Source organism: Mus musculus, chromosome 1, assembly GCF_000001635.26.
Source record: "Mus musculus strain C57BL/6J chromosome 1, GRCm38.p6 C57BL/6J".
Lineage (NCBI taxonomy): Eukaryota > Metazoa > Chordata > Mammalia > Rodentia > Muridae > Mus > Mus musculus.
In genome coordinates, this window is record NC_000067.6 from 119,241,013 (window position 1) to 119,246,606 (window position 5,594).

Consider the following 5,594-nt stretch of genomic DNA (forward strand, 5'->3'; position numbering starts at 1 on the left):
AAAAGTAGCCAGTATAGTCGGCAACCTACAGTGGCGTGAGTTATGATTTTCTGCCTTACATTGGTGCCAAAGTCAAGCACATTCTGTAAGAAGCAGAGTTTGAAGTTTGATTTTGCTGGGCTAGCATTGTGCTCTCTGATCTTGCGGTACTGGGCTAAAGTAGGAAACCAAAGTTCCATCGGAGTCATGAAGCCATGATAGGTTGCTGGGCTGTGAGGTTCAATGGGGTGGCTATGTCCATGTTTCCTACTTAAGATGTTTTCAATTGTGACTCCATGGGGAGCTGAGGAACACCAATATGGTTAGGGATAAAATGAGGGCTCTCCAACCCGTGATGACTAATGCGATGGACATGGGCACAGGGCTTTTGGATGTGACTTAAGTGCCCACAGAGAGGTCCAGCTGTAAAATCATTACCCAACTTATAGTAGTAACTTTGTGATGGTGAAGAAATTACCATTTTCGTATATTCAGTAGAAACCCTACCTTGAATCCCGATGTTTTCCTAGAATAGCTATAAATGTGACCGACTCAAAAAACTTAGTGTTATGAGACTTGCATGTGTGTGCGTATATTCATGTGTGAGGATGCACATGTATGGTGCACATGTATGGGTGTCATTTGGTTACTGTCTGCCTTCCCTTTCTTAGAATCTGCCCAAGTAGGCTAGGCTGGCTGCCTAGAAACTCCGAAGATGTGCTTGTATCTGCCTCCACAGCACAGGGTCTTACAGTACATGCCACCGTGCCTAGATTCTTCATGTGTTCTCTGGGGACTGAATTCAGGAACTCATACTTGCAAAAGTGAGCACTTTGCCAATAGCTATCTCCCTTGCCCTGAAAATATGAGGGTGTTTGTTTGTTTTTTATCTTTATTTGTTTTGTTTTTCTTTCTTTTTTATATCACAAATAGGACTTTTTATTTGTCACTATTAAAAACATGGATTTGAAACCAATTCTCAGACTGGTGGTTCACAGCCATCAGCTCCTTCAACCTTAGCACCTGCCTCATCCCCGGTTGTTTTGCCAGAACTGCTGCCTTCCCCATGGAGCTCCATAAACTTTCCCAATTCAAACTTGGGTTTCTTCAGCATTTTTACTTTTCTAACAAAGACATCATGAAGAGGATAAGTGACTGGCAAGCCTTTTCTATGTCTTTCCCAATGCTGACTGTAGTCAGTTTATTAACTACTTCCTTCAAGTCATTGGTCTGCACCTCTCGGGTCATGATTTCCATCCTCTTCTTCCGGATCTGGCGGACTTGCTGGTGCTGTGCATAGGATGTCGTTCTTATCTGGTTGTTACTTTGTGTGTGTGTGTGTGTGTGTGTGTGTGTGTGTGAAACCAATACAGAAAACTCAGAGCAAATACCGATCAATCATCTTGACATCAACATGAGCTTCAGTTGTGATCTGCCACCTTTTGACCATGAAGCACATTTTGTCCCGGGTAAGACAGTTTTCGCCCTGAACATCCTCAGTAATTAGCTTGAGTTTTTTAAATGCAACTTCATCATTCTGTAGATCAGCAAGGCTCACTTCAAACACATGACCCTTGAGGCCATCAGATGCAATTTTGATTCCTTGAGTCCTTGTGACTAGTGTCTTTCTGATGCTCCTAATATTGAACATTGCTGGAGCTTTCACATCATACCAGTCTTTCTTAGAAAATGGACCAACCACTTTCTTCTTAGCTCTCTTCTCACCATCTTTTGTCAGGTGCTTGTTCTTGCCAACTGCCACGGTACCGATCAATCAGAGAGCCAAAAGGGCAGAAGTTCAACTCACTCGGGAAATTCTTGTTTTGTTTTTCAAGACAGGGTTTCTCTGTGTAAAATCCCTGGCTGTCCTCAAACTTGCTCTGAAGACCAGGCTGGTCTTGAACTCACAGAGATCTGTCTGCCTCTGCCTCCCAAGTGTCGGGATTAAAGATGTGTGCCATCACACTCAGAGGTTTTTAGTATATATTCACTCTATTAGTTCTGTTCCTCTAGAAAACCCTGACTACCATATGGCCCAACACAAAATTGTAAGCTTACTGAAAAGAGGGGGCTAATTTTTTGCAACTTGATTGTGGGGTTCTTGAGTATGAGAGTTATAGATGGCACCATGTTGCAAATACAAAAGGCTGGACATAGCTCCAAGCAATATGACAACTTCTAGAAAGAGTACATTTGCTGTGGAAGCTGGATGCTCATGGAGAAATGGAACAAAGGTGGTTTTTCCTCTTCTGTTATATTCTATCTCTATTTCCTGCAAATTTTACTCATTCATACATGTGTATTGACCTAGAATCACCTAGTAGACCAACTTCCAGGCACATGTATGAGGGATTGTCTAAGTTAGGTTAGCATTCAGGCAGGCCTATTGGGAATTATTTAGATTATGTTAATTGAGATAGGAAGAACCATCCAAGGTGGATGGCTTCATTTCCTGGCCAGGATTCTGGTCTGTGTAAACGGAGAAAAGAGCAGAATAGCTGCCTGCTTCCTGACTGTGGATGTAATGTGAACAGCAGTTCTAAGCTCCTGCTGCCCTGCCTTCCCTGCCTGATGGACTGTACCCTTGAGGAGGTGTCTGCAGGTATAGAAAGCAGAGATCTATGAAGAGGTGAAAATAAAACTTGGTTCAGATTGACTTTGTCAACCCGGACCAAACTTTGGAGTCTAATGCTAAGCGGTTTGTTGTCAGTATATTTAAACACAACATGATTTGGAAAAAAAAAGATTTGGGGGTAATAAAACCCAGTGTACAAAGACACACAATTACATCAGAACTCAACTCAGGGCACATGACATTTCTTCCAAGAAGATGGGTTCTGGAGATAGGCTACCTGTGTTAGCCTAAGGGCCTAAGGAAGAAACTGGTCTGATCTTGATCGTACAGCTAGTGTAGAGATCATTTGAACTATTAGCCACTTCTGCTCCTGGTTGTGTGAGCTGGGGGGAGCCTCTGGCTATACAGATAATACAATGGTCATTTAGACTATTAGGTATTACAGGTTCTGGTTGATAAGGTCTGGCCCAACAGATAACAGATCCAGGCTATTGATAACCTACAATCCCCAGCTTTCTGGATGGAAGAACAAGTTTTACATCTTTTCCACTGAAAAGACCATCTTGAGTGCTTAACATTCCTGGTTTCCCTGGAGATCTGTTGCCTCAAGGATCTTATGCTGTCAACACCTGGATAAACCCTTTTTCCCTTAAGTTGGTTTTGTCACCAGAATCTTGTCATAGCCACAAGAGAGGGAATTAAAACATGACCATGGTTCATGCAGCCATCAGCCCACACAAGCTGACTCCCCTGTCCCCAAGGTGCTCACAGCAGAGGAGGACTTCCAAGCAGTGGCAGCTCAAACAACCAGAATCATGCTGATGAGACTTGAAGATCCTATGAGGGGGTCTCCAACCCGTAAAGAGTTAGAGCACTCTCTAGAAGAGGTGGCAACTGATGTACCCCATAAAAAAAACAACTGGGGCATGAAGTCTATCCCAGTCGGAGAAGAAAGGCTGGCCAAAGAAAAGCAAGGAACATCTCTGTTCCTTGAAAAAGTGAGAATGAGAACTTGGTTCAGATTCATTTTGTCAACCTGGACCAAACTTTGGAGAGTCTGATACCAGACAGTTTATTATCAGTATATTTAAACATGACACAATTTAGGGGAAAAAGTCTCCTGGTGTGATAAAACCTAGTGCACAAGCATGCCAGTCCACAGATAGCAATAATGAGCTCAGAATAGTGGTTAACGAACACAAAGTACTGTGGCAGAAACATGATGCCTGCCATGCTTCTGAGCCTGAAGATGACCCTCAACTGGCTGAACAGATTAAGGTTTGGGGCTTGAGCAGGCTCCTTGTCTGGCCAGGAAAATGTGGAGAGGAAGAAGACTTGGTCTGTGTGGAGTGGGCATTGGGTGCCAGCAAGGATGAAGTGAGGTAACTCGGAGAGTAGACACTTGGGCCCTGGCAGGGCTTTGTGACAGTTGTCCTGTGCAGGAGAGAAGGCAGCCAGAGGCTGTTCAAGCTCCAAGGCAGAGACAGCTTTGGTGTGGCACCGACACCTGAGAACGCCTCCTTCCTCTCTCTATTTGATAAACACTCTGACTGAAGACAGGGCCTCAGCCTCCATGGGATTCAGTTTACCCATCTGTGAACTAAAGATATGTATCCATTTTCACTGTATCCTGAAATACATATTCCTCAAAGTAGGAATCCACCTCCTCCCCCAATAGCTGTAGGTCAGCTAGATGAAAGACTGCAATACCTAGCATTCCCTGCAACATAATGTGACCACAAAACTAACAGCTGGCTAATGGGAAATGCCCTGTGACAGCTTTGGAATGGAACTTAGAGGTGCCTCTCTACCCCTCTCCTTCATGCCTTGATTTTTGCAACAGGCCAAATTGCGTGGGTGTTCTAGTTTGACTTCTATTCCTGTGACAAATACCTCCCAAATAGTCACACAGGAGAAGACAGAGGGTTTTTGTTTTTGTTTTTTCTTACACTTCTAAGTTTGAGTCTATAAAAAGACTATAGGGGAGTCAAGGTAGAGACTCAAAACCTAGTCAGACCATATTCACAGTCAAGAGCAGAGAGAATAAATACAATCTTATTTGCTTGGTCTCCTTGAGCGTTCGATATTCTTATACAGTTTTGGAACCCCTAACTAGGGAGTGATGTCTCCCACAGCCAGTTGTTGTTCTAATATATCAGTTGACTTAATTAAGACATCCTCCTTGCCAAATGTAGACAACCCTTCTATTAAGACTATTTCCCAGGTGAGTCTAGGTTACATCAAAAGTAGTTGAGGATTAAAACTAACCAGTGTGTGTGTGTGTGTGTGTGTGTGTGTGTGTGTGTGTGTGTGTGATGATCTTAAAGCCCATCTGTTTAAAGTCCATCTGGTTTTGAAGTATCCTCATGGATAGAGGTTACATTTGGTACAGCAAAGAACTTGATGGAACTGGAGCCTTTGGTGATTGTGAGGCAGAATTGCCAAGACAACCCTGGATTGTCTTTGTGACTTTTCAATTGATAAGACACCATGGCCAAGGCAGCTTATAAAAGAAAGTGTTGAACTTGGGGGTTCCCAGTTCTAGAGAGTTTAGTCCATGGCCATCATGTCAGCAGCCAGACAGGCATGGTGCTACAGCAGGAGCTAAGAACCTATATCTGACGCATAGGCATAAGGCAAAGACAGAGCTAACTGGGAATGGTGTAGATTTTTGAAACCTCAAAACTCACCTCAAGTGACACACCTCTTCCAATAAGGCCACACCCAATACTTCTCCAATAGTTCTGCCATTGTGAAAAAAAATATTCAGATATATGAGCCTATGGGGTCCATTCTCTCACCCATCCCTCGACTTTTACATGAAGGAGAATTCCAGTTCTTTCTTGCTTGTTGTACAGTGTTGTTTAAGCCTGTTGTTACTTGTAGTCAAAATGTAGTTATCTGACCAGCAGCTATTTGGTTTACAGTTAAATCACCAGCAATGGACAGTAGGAGGCAGGCAGAGCCCAGTTTGTATATAAGCAATTTGCAAACTTAGTGATTACGTCTCCCACAATTGGCCCTCATTCCTAAAAAAAAT

General features: G+C 43.2%; 1 pseudogene; it reads right to left on the reverse strand.

The window, feature by feature from the left end:
• Positions 1 to 958: 958 nt before the first annotated feature.
• Positions 959 to 1,753, reverse strand: Gm3508 (annotated as a pseudogene).
• Between the last annotated feature and the right edge of the window lie 3,841 nt (positions 1,754 to 5,594).